Source organism: Notamacropus eugenii, chromosome 2 (genome assembly GCF_028372415.1).
Source record: "Notamacropus eugenii isolate mMacEug1 chromosome 2, mMacEug1.pri_v2, whole genome shotgun sequence".
Taxonomy (NCBI): domain Eukaryota; kingdom Metazoa; phylum Chordata; class Mammalia; order Diprotodontia; family Macropodidae; genus Notamacropus; species Notamacropus eugenii.
In genome coordinates, this window is record NC_092873.1 from 376,632,116 (window position 1) to 376,651,254 (window position 19,139).

A 19,139-nucleotide genomic window follows, 5' to 3' on the forward strand; every position below is an offset into this window, starting at 1 on the left:
AGGTGAGTTTCATTAGGGCTGGAACAGTTTGGGAAAGCTTCACAAAATCTGACAAAAGAAGGTCAGTATTAAGCTGGCTTAGAATTTGGGTAAGCAAGAAGGAAACGAGGGCATTCCAAACAATGTGGGTGAGGGCAGGGAGGAAAACTCTTAGATCTAGAGCTGGAATGAACCTAAAAATTCATCTAGTTCAATCTTCTCATTTTAAGAAGGAAGAAACTTGAGTCCCAGAGATGGGTACCACCTTGAATAAATTCAAACTATAAAGTCACCCTTGTATTTGAAGTCAGGTCTTTGAACTTTAAAGCTGGGGTTCATGTGATATAGTACAAAGGAATACATTTTTTGTGATATAATGAAGCCTGACTAGAGTGGAGGATATGTGCTGGGGAGTAGTGAGAAATAAAGATTTAACATGTTAGTTTGAGTATTCCCTTTTGGCTACCTTCTCCTCATCCAGGAAGGTTTATATCGACTGATCAGAATTTAAGGAGATGAAACCATTCAGAAGAAAGCTACATAAAGAAATAGAAGGTCTCTAGGAAGTTCTGTTTCTATAGGTGCTATATTTTAGTAAGGAAAACGATTGGCACACACATACATATATTCTTGCGTTCCATATCAAGAACTAGCCCACTAATCCCATTGCTCAGAAACTTTCCTATTCAAGAAATCTTCCTTATTTACCTCTTCTCAACCTCCACCCCCCAAACCTGATTCAGACCCCTTCTTTACTCCTTGAGCCACTGAAACTTACAGACCACATTAGCAGGTACTTGGTAATATGGAGGGTTGTTAATTTCCTTCTAAATGTGGAAGTTCCATATGTTCAATTAGATTATGAGCTCCCTGAAGCCAGGAACCCTGCCTTTCATGTGCTCTCCTTACCCAAGTCCTAGTACAGACCCTGCTATTGAGTGGCATGATCAATTGTTCTAGGTTTCAGGATGTTGTTTTTTAAACTTCAGAAGTAGTGCACTGGATGCTTAAGAAGTTCATGGAATTGATTTGACTCTATCTCATATGCTCTGATACCTTCTTCTCCTCAAACTCCCACATCATGGGTAGGATTGGGACTTCAGAATAGGAGAATGGGATAAATGTAAAGCAACTTCACTACCCTGGATTGATCACTTCTCCAAAACACCAGGCTGCTAATAGTTGATATTGTAATAATTCTTTGTAGAAGGTACAAAGCACTTAAAAAACTCTGTGAGGTAGCAGGACAGAGTCATAGAATCTCTGAATTGGAAGAGACCTCAGTGCTCATCCAGTCCAACCCATACCAGATTCCCTTTAAAAATATTTCAGGTACCTTTATGTGCTATACATCTGGACAATGGCTTCCCAATGACAAACCCAAAGTCATGCTTATACCTCCATCAGGATCTTTACTTTTTATCATCAAAGTACTGGGAGGTAATTTGCTATTTGAAGTTAAGTAAATGCTTTCTTACTCCCATTTTATAGATGAGGTAACTAAACTCCCTGAGGTAGAGTAATTATACCCAAATGTTATAGCTAGTAAGTGGTGGATCTAGAATTTGAACCAAGTTTCCCAACTTCCATTCTAGTATTCCATTTATACACACACAGTACACACTGTACACATCATACTATACATAATGAAAAAGCCCAAATTTTACTCACCCTGTTCCAAGGCATACAACTCCCCTAACCACTACCCTGCCTCCTGCAGTGATTCCTAAGCACAGCCCACAAGTGAAGGTTAACTAGAGAGGAGATAACCTGTGGCTCTTGAGAATCTTCCGAAGTGTGTGTGTTTGTGGGTTTGACCCAGTTTGTCCAGTCCTGCCCTGTCTAGCATTTGTTTGTACATGTGGTGGCTGTCTGGCATTACTCAAGTTATCACTGTTGTCCTTCATCAAAGAAGTATCTAACCCTTTACAAGTCTGGGCAAGTGGCAAAAGGCATCCGGGTCATGCAAATGCCATCTGGTATCGTGTGTGTGTGTGTGTGTGTGTGTAGTTCTTGTGGTTTGCATTTTTTTTTTTGTCCATGTGTGAAAAGGTCTTTCTGACAGAGTCCCAGTTCCTATAATTATGGGCATTCATTCCTAATTCCTTATAGGTATCATAAAAATTCAGAATCTTAGAGATGGAAAGGACCTCCTCAGTCATGGAATCTAACTCCTGCTTTAGAAGGAATCTCTTTAATGACATTTCTGACAAGTGGTTATATAGACTCTCCTTAAAAACCTCCAGTGGCAGAAGTATTCCCTTATTAGCAAGGGTCATAATGGCAAATGTAGTTTTTCTGAGCTGGAAAGAGAGATTGAAGGATCATGGCATGGGGAGGCACCAGTAACTTTTGATCCCATAAAGAATCTAGGGCCTTGGGGATTTGAGGACTGGCACCAGTGCCATAATCGCAATAGACAGGTATTGCTACACTGAACTGAATACAATCATGAGCAGTTAGAGACTCACCTGGCTCACTGAATTGCATAAGGAGGGATCTGCTTGTACAGATTTTTTGCTACATTAGAACCAGGGGAATTCATCCTCTTTTTTTTACTTCTTCCCCTTCTCTGCCTCACCACTGGTTGGCAAACTATAGTATCACTAACCCATCAGACACTTACTAGCTGTGTGACCTTAGGCAAGTCACTTAACTCTCTTTGTCTCAGTTTACTCACCTGTCAAATGAGCTGGAGAAGAAAATGGCAAATCCCTCTAGTATCTTTGCCAAGAAAGTTCCAAATGACATCACAGAGAGTCAGACACAACTGAAAAATGACCAAGCAATAACAACAGGCTCAATGAATTCTGTCTCTAGATAAAGATAAGCTGATTTTTGCTGTATTCTAAGGGAATATTTGCTATAATGGAGTAGGCAAAGGGGAGGAGAGGTCCAAAGAGAACCTGAGGCCAGTTGCCTTAGACTTAACCAAAAACCTTTATGATCTCCCATTTCCAGCTTGCTATATGCTGAAAACTCATTGATTGCTTAAGTAACCCATCCCATTTTTGTATTCTTTACCTTAACTCATATTTATTCTCTTCCTCCACCAATCAGCTGTCCACAGGTGCTCTTCCCTGGGCCCTATCTCCCCTCTAAGAATGGCTAGGTTTCTAGATTACTTGTAGGAATCCTCAGGCGCTATGAGGCATGTGTGTGTGTGTGTGTGTGTGTGTGTGTGTGTGTGTGTGTGTGTGGCAGGGGGGGGGGGCAGGTAGAATCTTATGCTGCTTCCATTAGAGCCTGTGTAAACTTTGCTGAAACTCATGCCCAAATCTGAAAAGTCCTAAGTCTCAGAACTCATTTTCTTCCTTCAAAACTTTAGAACTGAAGCCAAATAATTTAACTCTCCCATTTTACAGATGAGGAGACAGCCCAAGAAGACAAGTAGTTTGTCTTAGGATATCAGCTACTAAGTGGAATAGTAGGGATTCATACATACACAGGTCCTCTTCCTACAAATTCAACGTACTTTCACTCTTCCAAGATGCCTCTTTTATAAAAAGCTCCCCTCTTTTCATGGACAGATACCATGTGATGTATGGGGTTTTCAAAGAGGACTAACATCTCTGGTGTAGAGACTTGCCAAGCCTTTTTTGGAACTGCTCATCTGTCTTTGGTGTCTATCTGTGGCTCAACTCTCACCTGTGGCTCCAAGAAGCTGTGGCATGTGTAGTGGCCCCACCCTAGTAAACTCTCTTGGTGAATGGGCTAAATCAGGCTTAGGGTAACCAACAGGTCTCAAAATATCACTGGGTTAGGGTGGTATTTATCCTAAACATGTGAAAACTTCTTCATGCAGAATGGGTGAAAGAGAAGAATCTGTTCCAATGGCCATGAAGATGGTTGAAGCAGACACTGTGCAGTGCTTAGAACTTGGGCAGACTTTGAAGAAGCTAAGGTCATCCACTGCAACCCAGGCCATCACCAGTTGTCTTGACTTTTGTCTTGTTAATGGACTCTGATGACTCTGGAAGAGAGAGTGAGGCTATGACTTTGTGCAATCTTGCCTCACTTAAATCCAATTCACATACAAGTCAAGACATTGCTCTACACAACTGCACTGTGTAGTAGTAGATAAAAGTAAATAGAGATCTAGACTTAAAAGTTGGGATGCCTTGGGTTCAAATCTGTGTATTTCTGCACAGTCAGTGACATCTGGCATTGTGCATGTGTGTATAGTTCTTGTATTTTACCCATATGCAAAATGATTTTTCTGACAGAATCCCAATTTCTTGTATTAGGGGGCATTTGTTCCAGGTTTCTTATAGATACCATAAAAATGCAGAATCTCAGAGTTAAAAAGGACTTCCTTGGTTTTAACTTGAACTCACAGTTGGGCAGTTAAATGGACAGTCCACTTAACTGCTTTCTGACCCAGTTTTGATCTGCAAAGAGCATGATAACAGCATAGAGTTGTGAAGGTCAAATGAGATATTGTATGTAAAGCACTTTAAAAACCTTAAATTGCTACTTAAATGTTGCATGGACAATAACATCTTTGACCTACTCTGTATGTGACCATATCAATTACACTGTCCACAGGGCCTTAGTTGAAAAAGGCCTAGGAAATATCTTAGGGATAACTGTGGGATAATTACAGACTCCATCATATTGGCTGAGAGTCTAAGACCTCATTCAATATCATCTTCAGGAAAGATAATCTGATGTATAGGAAAGATCACTAAATTTGGAGTAAAACTTGGAGTTAAAATCAAGCAAGTTCAATAGTTTTTGACTCTTTGTAACCTCATTTGGAGTTTCTTGGCAAAGATTCTGGAGTGGTTTGCCATTTCCTTCTGTAGCTCATTTTGCAGTTGAGGAAACTGAGGCAAACAAGGTGAAGTGACTTGCCCAGGGTCATACGGATAGTAAGTGCCTGAGGCTGGATTGAAATTCATGAAGAGGAATCTTCCTAACTTCATGTCCAGTATTCTACCCACTGAGCTATCAACTGCCCTTTTGTAGTAAAACAAAAACCAAAAAACCAAAAACCTGGCTTCAGATTCAGTTCTGCTACCTACTATCTTTGTGACCTTGGACAAGCCTCTTCCCCTCTCTGGAGTAGTCTTAGTTTTCTTATCTGTAAATAAAGTGGTTGGACTACAGGATCTCAAAGATCCCTTTCAGGTCTACATCCTCTCAAATGTTCAAAGGAATCTGTGATCCCCTTGTAATCTCTTTGGTTTGAACATTTTCTCCAGAAATGCAGATCACAACCCACCCAGGCTGGCTTATCCCATTTGCCTTTTGTCTGTGCCTTCCATAAACTTGCCACAGGAAGTTTTAGTCCAATGTTCTGGAGGTCTTTCTTGCTTTCTCCTATCTTGAGGGTGCCACAATTCCACCTTGCCATTAGAAAAGTCCACCTTCTTTTTCTAGCATACATTTCCTCAATGACATCTTTTACTCTTCAGTGTTCCTCTTTGGTTATGTTATAACCTGCTCAGATGTACCATATGCCTCTCCATTGTCCTTTGAGTGATTCTTATTTCTATTTTTTCAGAGATTGTTGTGTTCCATATTTTTCAATCATACAACAAGGGGTAAAGGAAGTCATGGCTAGAGGTTACACAATTGTAGGGGAATTTAAGAATCAATTCACAAGATATCTGAAATAGAGAAAGATATCAAATGAATGGGATAAGTCAAGTAAAGTCAACAAATATTAAATACCTGCTATGTGCCAGACACTGTGTTAGGCACTGTCTGTCTGTCTGTTTGTCCTTCGTTTTCAAAGAAGACCATGACATCAGAGAAATGACAACATGACCTACACTTGACTTTGTTTTGAGTGAGGGAGGGCTGTGCAAGGTCACCAGTCTCACATTCTCTTCCTGAACCATCAGGATCCATTGGTCAGATATTCATCAGGATGATTGGAGAAGGCCCAGGATGCAATAGGAGACCTTGGCCTTTTCAGGTACTCAGAGTGGGGTAAGGCCATTCAGCGAATAAGTCTCGCTAAGAAATAGTCAGGGAATGGCCCCTTTAATGAGCAAAAGAAAAAAATAAGTACATCAAGCTGGGAGGAAAAGAGCAACAGTTACTATTGATAATCACACTAGAGCCAGGAGGGTCCCCAAAACAGCCATCAAGTGAAGTTTGGGCAGGGACATATTGGTGTGCAGTCTATGGACTTCAGAGTGCACTGAGTTTAAGGTTTTGGGAAAGAAAGAAAGAAAAAAAGGAGGAAAGAAAGGAAGGAAGGAAGGAAAGAAGACAGAAACGAAGAAAGGAAGGAAGAAGGAACAACCAAGAGAGAACAATGTCATGAAAATCTAGAGAAGAGAGTACCAAGAAGAAGTGATCAACAGTGCCAAAGGCTACATGGAGGTAAAGAATGGTAAAGAACAGCATTAAGAATGGCTGTTAGATTTGGTAATGGGGAGATCACTGGAAACCTTAGAGAAAGAGTTTCAGTTGAAAGATGAGATCATGAGCCAGATTACAGAAAGTTAAGAAGAAAGTGAGAGGAAAGGAAATAAACAGTCTTCTTAAGGAATTTGGCCACAAAAGAGAAAGAGAAATAGGGTAACAATAGAGATGGAATAAATCTTACTAGTAACAATAATAACAACCAAGAGAACCTCAATAGTCAATAGGCTTGTATATCTACTTTTCTAATTAGACAGAATCTTCATAAGAAGTATTTACACACACATTAGGGGCATTCTCAGTAAGGCTATTAGTAGGAAACAGGCAGATTTTTACAAGTGATATAAAGAGCCTACATTTTTAAGATCTACAATGGCAGTCATCTGTACACATTGTACAATAGACCACATCTTTGTCATCTTGTAATTGATTGGAAAAGACCCAATTGTGTGTACTCTTTGCTCATTCTGAAAAAACTCCCACACAATTGATTTGATAGAGCAAAATGCTTCTTTGTGTTCTGTTCCAAAAATGCATTAAAGTCATTCAAGATTCCTTAAAGATTTAATAGAAATAACCCTGACCAATGACTTTATGATCATAAACATCAGCAAAGGCATAAGGCAGGTAGATATATGCATGCCAGAGGTGTTTGCCACAGTGATGGAGGAGATCTAGTGCACAGTCTAAGTTGAAAATGGATTTCCTGTAAATGCTCCTCTTTGTGGATGACATCATGCTGGCCAAATCAAGTTCCAGAACACTACTGAGCATTCTAGTAAAGATCTTCAACCACTTCAAAGGGTTTGAGCTGAACATCCACATAGGAAAGACCAACTGGATGAAGAATGTCTATTGCCTAGATTTCAACATGTATTTGCTTGGGCAATCTATATAGTTTGCCTGTCAGTATGCATATCATGGAAAAATTGGGCCCAAAATTAAATGGGGGGGGGAGGATGGAGTGTAGACTGGATTACCTTCAGGAAGTTGGAAAACTCCTTTAATAATCCCACAAAGGTTTGTCTTTTTTTAACGCTGAGATTCTAAAGTTTTTGATCCTAAAATTTCTCTACCCCTAACAAAATCATACAGGCCAAATCTGAATCCAAATGAATTACTGTGAGCTTCTCAGCTCCAAAGAGTTGGAAAAATACTGAAGGCTTGGAAATGAGGTAGGCAACCACATTCCATTCATTTCTTGGCTTCTGGTATTATTATGGTATTATATGGCCTATGTGTTCCTAATCACATGTCCTTGTCAGAAAATCTGGCTTTGACCAGAAGATCAGAGTATCCTACAGCCTAGTGCTAAATGAGACCTTAGAGGTCATCTGGTGCCTGCAGGTGTGTTCATCCTTTGTTGCCAAAGAAGACCATGCTATGAGAGAAATGATGACATGACTTTTGACTTTGTTTTGAGTGAGGGAGGTCATCAGCCTCACTTCTCCTCCAGAGTCATCTGAATCCAGTGACCAGATATTCATCAGGATGACTGGAGATGACCCAGGATGAGGCAATTGGGGTTAAGTGACTTGCCCAAGGTCACAGAGCTAGTGAGTGTCAAGTGTCTGAGGTGAGATTTGAACTCAGGTCCTCCTGACTCCTGCACTGGTGCTCTATCCACTGCACCACCTAGCTACCCTGGTGCCTGTTAAGTCTGCTAATCTCTACATCTAGCCAGCTCTATGACATTCATTTAGTACAGAGGACTATATTTTGGTTGCTCTCTTTGTTTAAAGTCAAGCCCCGTGCCACTCACTGCTTTATGGTGATGCTGATGGTAAAGTAATAAGATGATGATTAATTACAATGAGGTATTACGGTGATGACAAAGAATTATGAGGTATTATGGTGATGACCAACTTTATTAGCTACTTTCATGTTATTATCCTTCCCTGTGGGGAGTCTATTATTGCTTTGCGTCCTGGTAGACAAAGTCCTATGTGAATTTTAAAATATGCTAATATTTCTGCTAAGAAGACCACGAGGCCTGAAGCTATCCATGAGACCTCTGTGTCACTTGTAGGGATTTTAAGAAAGAAGACAAAGCTTTTTTTTAAGGAGGCAAATCCATGAGACAGGGATAGGGTTTTAATTATCTACTGATCTTCTCCTCAGGGACTACCATCACCTTCTATATATAGAAAGTCTTTAATAAGTAGTTATTAAATGAATAATCAGAAAACTGTGTGATTTGGTAATGAATGAATGAATAAAGTATTTATTAAGTACTAACCATGTGCAGAACACTACATTAAACTGAGGATATACTTAGTAAAGCAGAAACAGTCCCTGTCCTAAAGGAGCTTACAGGGGAGACAAGATAGATAGAAGATTTCAGGTATAAGTCAGATGGAAAAGTACCATGGTCCTTAGGACGTAGCAAGAAAGCATGTGGCAATGCCTCTTCTTTAACGATAAAATGGGGAACCGCAGTCTCTTAAAAGAGGTGTGCTAAGGACCCAACTCTTGATTTGGAGAATGAGGTAATAAAGCTCTAAGAGGCGGAGGCAAAGAGGAAAGAATGATCATGATTTGTTTCCCCTTTGGCCAAAAGGAAATGGGAATTTCCAGAGTCAACAACTGAAGTAGTTGTACAAAGCAGAAGTGAGTAAGAGGGTGAGGGTGGGAGGGGATGGTCATAACCAGTCTCTGTACCTATGTACACAGCAGACACTAGATACATGTCTACTTGAAGGGTAAAAGAGTGCTGCTGAATTGATTGAATTTAAACAAACGAAAAAGAACTACGTCTATACACATAGAAGAATACAAAAGGAGAATTCTACATGAAATCCCAAACCTCATTTTTTACCTCTTGGTTTTTTGTTTTACAAAGTAATAAATTCTACACATTACTTTCAAAACTATCCTGTATGTCTGTACTTCCTCTGGAATTTCCTTCTGTGAAATTAAAAGAAAAATTTAAAATATTCCCTTTTCTCTTTTTGGCATCACTTGCCAACTTCTACTCATTAATAGAAAGAAAGAAGAGAGGAAAATTCTTAAAACAAATTATATTTGTATAATCAATCCACACGTCCCAAAATGTATGCTTCTATATTTTGTATCCGTTAGCTTTTTGTCAAAAGGTAGGTAAGATGTTACATCATGGTTCTCTAGAAACATATTTTTCATCTCTTAGTTTATCATCAGAGTTCCCAAGTCCTTCCAAGTTATTTTTTTTCACATTGTTGCTGTCCTTGTATAAAGCATATCCTTGTTCTACTACCTAGGATTCTCTGAAAACCTTTTTTTTTTTTTATCATTTATTACAGCATAATAATATTTCATTACATTCATATACTACAAATTCATTCAGTTCTCCCTCAGTTAGCTAAGAGGCAATCTTAGGTACATCATTAGATTCTCATTCTTTCCTTTCCTTTCCTTTCCTTTCCTTTCCTTTCCTTTCCTTTCCTTTCCTTTCCTTTCCTTTCCTTTCCTTTCCTTTCCTTTCCTTTCCTTTCCTTTCCTTTCCTTTCCTTTCCTCTCCTTTCCTCTCCTTTCCTCTCCTCTCCTCTCCTCTCCTCTCCTCTCCTCTCCTCTCCTCTCCTCTTCTCTCCTCTCCTTTCCTTATCTTTCTTTTTTTCCCCTTCTCTTTTAATCTTCCTTTCAGGATCTGGAACTTTGTAGACAGCTAGGTAGTACAGCTGATAGTTCCAGCTGGGCCTGGAATGGTAAAGACCTGAGTTCAAGTCTAACCTCAGACAATTATTAGCTATGTGACTCTGGGCAAGTCACAACCTCAATTTCCCCAACTCTAAAATGGGGATACCAACAGCATCTACCTCACCAGGTTGTTAGGAAGATTGTATAAGGTAGTATTTTAAAGCGCTATTAGTATGGTGGCTGGCGCATAGTAAGTGCTTTTTAAATGATTATTCTCCTCCCTGGTTGTGACTGTTCCATCCCCTGTATTATCCTTCTTCTTAATCCACCTCTTCCTTCTTATCCTCCTTACTTGTTTGATGTGTTTCTACACCAAACTCTGCATGTGTGCACATGTGTATGTGCATGTATGTGTGTGCGTACACATGTATGTGTATGTGTGCATGTGTATGTATGTATATGTACATGTATGTGTATGTGTGCATGTGTATGTATGTATATGTGCATGTGTGTGTATGTGTGTGCGTGTGTATATGTGTGTGTGCTCCTTTGTCCATTTTGTGTAAGCTTCCCCCACCCCTTCCTCCATGTTTTCATACTCTTCTTCTCACATATGCCAATTATGAAATATAGAAATTTTGCCTGTTTTCCCCCTTGTTTTATATACCAGTCTATTCTTTTTCTCCTATTTGGTCTCTTAGAATAGAACGCATCCACCCCTAGAGTCTCTATTTTTCATATTTAACTCCCTCAATAGCTTTTGAGGTTTAAGATTATAAAGGGATACCTATTTCTTCTCCCTTATTTTTAGGAAGTTAGCAGGTGTAACAATATAGCTCCTAATTGCTCAGGCAAATTCACCTTTCTAGGTTTTTCTGGACTCGTTTGTATTTCAGAGTTCCAACTCAGCTCTGATCATTTCATCAGAGGTCATTTCAATAGATGACTTGAAAGTCCTTTGCTTTATTTAAGGTCTATTCTCTTCCCCACTTCAAACCCCATTACATTTAGCTTTGTATGGAAAATTGTTCCTGGTTATAAACCTATGATCTCCTGTCTTGGAATACTGTATCCTTAGATATCCTTTCACCTTTAGCAGAAGCTACCAGGTTTTGAGTGATACTAACTATGGTTCCTTGGTACATGAACAACTTTTTGCTAGACAGATGCTTTTAGTTTCTTTTGGTCCTTTGGTATGGAAACTCTGGATGCTATCCTGGCACTTTTCCTTTTGAGATTTCTTTCAGAAGGATGTTAGTGGCTTCTTTCTGTCTTTACTTTACTCTCTTGTCCCAAAAGATCTGGGCAGTTTTTATTTATGATTTTCTTGAAAGACTGTAGGTTTTTTAAAATAAATTTTTAATTAAATTTTTTTTAAATGAATAGGATTGGGTTGGGGCAATGGTGCCATCTAGTGGTAGACCAACTGCATGGGCATGCCCAGTATAAAAGACTTCATTTTTTTATTTGCGTGTTTGTTGTTAACTTGAAACCCAGATCTCATTTCTCAGATGGGGTGCAATCTTTTATTGTATATTTTAGTTTTTATTTCTACATAGGGAATAATGTTTAGTGTGGAGAGTGGTGTGTAGAGTAGGGGGCGGGATTTACAAAAAGTGTATTTTTCAGATAATTTTTAAATGATTTAGCAATTTGGTGAATCATTTCCAGTTTCTGCAGCTGAAGATTCTCACTTTGAATCCCTCGCTTGATCATACAAGCATACATTGTATTTGCAATATCAAGTATGCACTTTTGTCTGTTAATGATTGTTTCACGTGTGTAGCATTTTGGTTAAAATGTTAAATGGTGGAAGAGTACTGTGGATGTGAATGTGGGAAGTAAATTTAATTTTACCTGTAATTGGTCACAGGGTCAAAGTTGCAGCAACTAACTTTTTGCTGATTTATTTAACAATGCCCTCTTGCTTGGTATGTGTTTAATGTTTGAGGGTAAAGACTGTCTGTATATCCATTAGGGAGCCACAGCATTTCAAGAGACCAATCTAACGTTACAACAACTTTGAGGTGGCCAAATGCTGGTAGTTCAATTTGGATTGTCATGCCAAAAAACCAACCAAACAAATAAAATAAAAGACTCATTTATGTTGTAGAATCATTTATGTCACCAGGCATGTATTAACCTCTCAGGTGCTGCAGGTACAAAAAAACAACAAAATAGATTGTCCCTGCCTTCAAGCAGCTTCCATTGTTTTCGCAGGGAGAGAAATAAGCATTTATATCATGTCTTCTGTGTGCCAGTCATTGTGCTAAGTGCTTTATGAGTTTTATCTTATTTGATTCTCACAACAACCCTGTGCAAGGTAGGTGCTATTATTATTCCCAGTTTACAGATGAGGAAAGTGAGGCAAATAAAGGTTAAATGACTTGCCCAGGGTCATATAGCTAGTAAGTGTCTGAGGACTTATCTAAACTCAAGTTCTCCTGACTTTAGGTCCAAGTATCTTTCCATGGTGCCCCCTTGCTGCCTACCAGGAAGAAATAATATGCACATAGATAATTAAACATAAGATACCTATCAAGTAAATACAAAGTAATTTTCTGGATGAAAAGAATCAGTCATAAGGAGAATAAGGAAAGGACTCCTGTTGGATGTGGCCGTTAAACTGGGTCTTGAATGGATCAAGGAATTTCCAGAGGATGAGGTAAGTGGAGGGAGCATTATAGGTATGGAGGATATCTTATGCAAATGCATGGAGGCAGGAGACAGAATACATGTATGGAAAAGAGTAAATAGGACAATTTGACTAGAATGCAAAAGGGGAATAATGGGAAATGAGTCTGGATACATTACAGCCAGATTGTGAAGGGTTTTCAATGCCAAACAGAGTTTTTATTTTATCTTTGTTTTTCAGTCACTTTCAGTACTGTCTGACTCTTCATGACCCCATTTGGGATTTTCTTGAAAAAGATACGGGAGTGGTTTGCCATTTCCTTCTTTAGCTCATTTTACAGATGAGGAATCTAAGGCAAACAGAGTGAAGTGGTTTGCCCAGAGTCACACAACTAGTAAGTGTCTGACGCTGGATTTGAACTCAGGAATCTTCTTGTCTCCAGGTCCCCTCGATTTTTCCATTGCATCACCCAGAGGCCCCAAGGGATACAAGGCTAAATAAGAAAAAATTAAGAGAGGAAAGGTGGCCCTTCCAGCTCTAAATTTTATAAAACATGTGAAGAAAGTGAGGAAGGGCTGCTTAGGAGAGTAAACTTGGTACTGCAAGCCTATAAAAAGAGAGCTATGTGAGAGGTAACCTAAGGAATCAGATGCAACGTTATTGTTGCAGATGTTAAAAATCACCTGAGCTACATCAAGGTCTGATCTCAGCTGAAAAAGATCTTAGAAGCTATGTATTCCAATTTCTTTATTTTACATCCTTAAGAGGATAATGACTTGCCCAAGGTCACTTGGTTAATTAGTAGCAGAGACAGGATTAGTATTCAGCTCTTCTGACTCTGTATCCGGTCCTGTTTGAACTATACCAGGCTAACTCTCATGCTCCTTGATTGGCAAGACTCTCCTGTTTCACATTATTATTCACTGTCCCCAAGATATAGGTCTATCCTTTTCTTGTTCTCCTTTTAATTCCATGTATATCTTTAAGCCTTTATTATTGTATTTAGCATTTTCTATAAGCTTCACTTAGTTCTGGGGTTTAGCCTTCTTGACTTTATTCTTATAGGCCTGTGTTATTCTTTTGTATTTTTCCTTTGTTATGTGACCTTCCTTCCCTCTTTGTGTAGTTTCTCTGAAGTACTGAGATCATCGAAGAGATCTCTGTTCAGCCCAGGTTGGTTTCTTCATTGACCTCTCCCTTTATTTCCTCACCAAGATGATTCCTAATGGATTGTCTGAATCCAGTTGTCCAGAGCCTCCTGACTTGAGTGAGCTGCAGTCTTCCCTTTTAGTGTTTCATGCGATAAGACCACAGGTTCAAAGTCTACATCAGACACTTGCTAGTTGTGACATGACCTGTATATATTTCAGTTTCCTTGTCTGCAAAATGTGAAAAGAGTTCTTGGACACCATGGCCTCTGAGGTCCCGTCTACCTCTTTACATCTTTCTGTGATTCCCTAAACTTTTAGAAATCCATTTTCTTAATGTATCTAGTTGATTTTGCCCAAGTGTATCATCCTTGACTATCACAAACACTGAGATGACATCGTTATTTTTTCTCAAGGTTTCTGTGGTTTCCACTTCACCAATATGGAAACGTTCAGTCCTTCTCAATGTTTCATTTGTATTTCAAGTCCTGAAACTGCCAACAAAGCAAGTCAAGAATTTATTAAGTACCTTTCTTTTAGCAGAATGAGATTGTCTGCAGATTCTAGATTGTTGAAGTAGCACAACATTTTTGGACTGTGTTATCCATTCCTTTCATTTACTTGGATGGCTTCAAGGGTATCAAACCTTGGACCCAGTAATAGCACTACTAGGTCTGTATCCCAAAGGGATTAAAAAAAAGGAAAGGAAAAGGACCTATCTGTACAAAAATATTTGTAGTAGATCTTTGTGGAGGCAAAGAATTGGAAATTAAAGGGATGCCTATCAACTGGGGAATGGCTGAACAAGTTGTGGTGTATGACTGTGATGGAATACTATTGTACTATAAGAAATGATGAACATGCAGATTTCAAAAAAACCTGGAAAGACTTACATGAACTAATACAAAATGAAGAGAGAAGAACCAGCAGAACTTTGTTCTCTTTCTCTCTTTTGTCCTCATCCAAGTGTTCTTGGTCATATTTTTATTCCCAAATTTCTGAATTTTTCATGTTTATCAGAATATCAAAAGAGGACTGAACTTAGAGTTTGAAAGATGTAGGTTCAATTTCCACCTTAGACACTTACTAGCTATGTGACTTTGGACAATCACTCTGTGTCTCAGTTTCCTAATATATAAAAAATGAACGGTTAGACCTGATGGCCTCTAAAGGCCTTTGCAGGGCTAAATCTGTGATCTCTATATTTTATATTTAACTAAATATTTTTGGTATCTGTCGTTTTTTCATTGCCTTCATTTCTGAACATATTCCAGCCACTCCCCTACACAATGACTCATCTCTGAGTTAGCAAATATTTTAAAAGTGAGGGGGGTGAAAACAAAAAGAACTCAGAAATATTATCCAACGTAGAACTGAATCTGATACATGCTGTAGGTCCCCGAGAGTCCCTACTTATGCCAAGAAGGGAGGGGCTTGTATTTTCTCATCTGTTCTCCAAGAACACACTAACGGCATAGCAATCAGGCTTTGTTGTCATTATTGCTGATTTTTTTTATGTTTGCATTATTGTATATTTAACATAATGCTTGGTACATAATACGCCATGAGGAAATGTTTATCGACCGACCGACTCTCATAGTTATTGTATATATTGCTTTCCTGGTTCTTTTCTCTTAGCATAAGCTTATAGAGGTCTTCCCATTCTTAGCAAATGCATTTCTTACAGTGAAGCATTATCTTGTTACTTTCAGGTACCATACTTTGTTTAGCCACACCTCTTTCGTTTCTAAGTCCTTGCTGCCTCGTAAACATATTGCCACCAATATGTTGGTTTGTTTCAGACCTTTCTTTCTGTCTTTGCTTTCCTTAGAATATATGGCATATGCTTTCTAGATTTATGGAGCCTTTTTGCCAGCCTTGTGCTATTGTAGAAAGGATGCTTCATCGAGAATCATGAAATCTGGAGTCTGTTCAAAGCTCTATGATTATCTGCATGACTTTTGACAAAGTTGCCTCTTATTACATTTCATTATCCATAAAATGAAGGACTGGAATTAGAGAATCATATAGAGCTGGAAAGGACCTTTGAGATCAGCAAATCCAGAGGTGAGGAACCTGCGGCTTCGAGGCTACGTGTGGTCTTCTAGGTCCTCAAGCGCAGCCCTTTGATTGAATCCAAACTTCACAGGGCAAATCCTGCTGCTCAACAGCCTCATTTTACAAGAATAATATTTGCATTTTTATAGTAGCTACTTTGTGCCAGGCGCTTTACAAATATGTCATTCAATCCTCACAACAATCCTGTGCCGTAGCTGCTATTATTATTCCCATTTTATAGTTAAGGAAACTGAGGTAAACAGAGGATGTGTAATTTGCCCAAGGTCACAGAGTTAATGAAGTCCCTGAGGCTGGATTTGAACTCAGATCTCAACTCCAGGACTAGTGATCAATTGACTGTACCACCTAACTGCCCTGAGGAACAGAAAAGAAACTGAAGTTCGAAGAGTTGAAGTAACTGGCCCAAAGTAATATGGGCAGTGAGTAGCTGAGTCAAGATTTGAATCCAGGTTCTCTGACTTTGGATCATGCACTCTTTTTTATTTTTTGGAGGGAATCCGAGTTAAGTGACTTTCTGAGGGTCAAACAGTTAGTGCCTGAGGTCAAATTTGAACTCGTCTTCCTGAGTTCAGGGCCAGTATTCCGTTCATTGTATTACCCACCTGCCCCTACAAGCACTCTTTCCTCTCTCCTGATTAGATGACCTGTAAGCTCAAACCTAATTCAATATTTTTATTCTAGGCATGGTATCTCTTTCTATTGCCATCTTCTGGCCATAGGGAACTGGATATAGAATCAGAGCGATTCAAATCCTCCCTTGATTACTTTTTAATTATGAAATCCTTGGCAAGTAATTTGACATCTGTTTGCATGTACGTTTCATTATGTGCAAAATGGGAGGTGTGTGGGGCTGGACTCAGTAGCTTTTGATGTCCCTTCCAACTCTAAACCTATGATTTTTACAATTCTCTAAGTTCCATCCCTAGTCTTACCACTACCCATGAGATATTTCCTTCTTGTGTTGAATTTGCAATTTCACTCTATATTTTGTATTGACATATGAGCTTTGAGGGCTTTAAGTATTGTTTCCAACCCTAGAATCATAGAGTGATAGAATATTAGAGCTGGCAACTAGTTCCTTGAGTTATCTTGTAGTTCGGACCCCTCTTCCTTCTCATTGTCTCTTGGGAGGCTCAGTAGATAGTGTGCTGGGCCTGGAATCAGGAACATCTCCCAATTCAAATCCCACTTTAGACATTTACAAGCTGTGTGGCCTTGGATAAGTCACTTAACCACTGATTACCTTATTTTTCTCAACTGTAAAATGGGGCTAATCAAAAAGCCTCTCAGTATTGTTGTAAAGATCAAATGAGATAATGTCTGTAAAATGCTCAGTGCAGTGCCTGGCATACAGTAGTTGCCACACAAAACTAGCTAATATTATTATTCAACCACTTTTTAAATTTTCTTCCATAGCATTCAATTTTTCAATTGCATGCAGTATCTTCCTACCAGCCTTCCCCTTCCATGTCTCCCACAAAGGCCTCTAGGCCTTGAAGCTAAGCCTCCTGCCAAATGTATTGTTAGCTATATTTTGCAAAATGCAAAAGGATTGTTTTATTGTTCCTTTTGCTGGAAAAGGCTTCTTATTGAGCCTCAATCATTGAATAGGCATGGCCCAGTCAAACTCAGATAGGTTAAAGATCTTAGCTCAAAAAAGCCAAGTTCCCCCATTGCATCTTGGGCCATCTCTAGTTGTCCTGATCAATATCAGACCATTGCCTCCGGATGGGTTGGGAGGAAAAAGTGAGGCTGGTGACTTTGCACAGCCTTGCCTCACTTAGATCCAATTCACTTGCATGTCTTGTTCAAGAATGAAAGACAAACAACAGGTCTGTTGAATGTCTACCCATCCTTTAAATTTCAAAAGCTATCATCTCCAGAAAGCTATCTCTAAACTTCCGTGTTGGCAATGAATTTCCCTCCCTCAAACCTCATTTTGCTCTTTGTTGAGTACTGGTCTAACAGAATTATAGGCCTGTGCATTTTGGTATTGTGTTTTATCTCCTTGATAGAGTATAAGCTTCACAAGGGCAGGAAACTAGTCTTATCTAAACTTTGTACATCCCTCCTTCCCCAGCCCATGGAATTTCTGTTCTTAGTAGGTACTTAATGTGTGTTCATCCTTCATTGGTGAAGAAGACCATGCCATCAGAGAAATGATGACATGGCTTGCACTTGACTTTGTTTTGAGTGAGGGAGGGCTGTGCAGGTCACCAGACTTACTTCTCCTCCAGAGCCATCTGAATCCAGTGACCAGATATTCATCAGGATGACTGGAGATGACCCAGGATGAGGCAGTTGGGGTTAAGTGACTTGCCCAAGGTCACACAGCTAGTGAGTGTCAAGTGTCTGAGGTGAGATTTGAACTTAGGTCGTCCTGACTCCTGCACTGGTGCTCTATCCACTGTACCACCTAGCTGCCCCAGGTACTTAATACATACTTGTTGAATTGGACAGAATTAGAGTGAAGTGACTCATCAGGCAAGGATGGTGTTTTACTATAACGTTAATTTCAAGGTCTCTTGTGAGTATGGTGAGAAAATTATAGAGGAGACTATTCTATTATAAGGTTTTTGGGGCATTACTGCAGTCCCTTTGGATGATATCAACGACAAAGCCACCTGATCCCATATTTTTCTCTACAGTGAGTAGTAGTATTATAGGAAATACAGTCACAGAAGTTAGAATAGAAGGAAACAGGAATACTCCATGAGGGAGAAAAGAGAAACGGAACAAGTATTTCTCGAGCACCTGCTATGTGGCGAGTCCAAATGCTGTTCATCCTTGTTTGAAGAGGACGAATGACATCACAGGAGATATCTTGACTCGTATGTGAATTGAATTTGAGCGCAGCAGAGTTGCACAAAGTCATCAAGCTCTAAGCCAGGGGTGGGCAACCTGCTAAAATGTTCCACTACATCTGCTTCAACCACCTTGATGGTTCTTGTTGGAACAAGAACACATTCTTCTCATCAGCCTATTCCGCCAGGGAAGTCTTCCCATGTTTGGGATAGACACTCCCTCCCCTCTCCCCTCACTCACTGATGGGGTTGAGGCTTATTGCTCACCCTCAGTCTGGTGCATTGGGTGTTCAGGAGGACTAGCACCTCTGGTGTGAGGGCTTGCTGAGTCCTTTGCAGGCATACTCATCCACCTTTGGTGTTTACCTAACATCCAGCTCTCACCTGTGACTCTAAGCAGCTAAAGCATGGACAATGGTCACACCCTAGTAAACTGTCTCAGCAGATGGGCTAAACTTTACAAATATCTCATTTGATCCTCACAACAGCCCTTGTGTT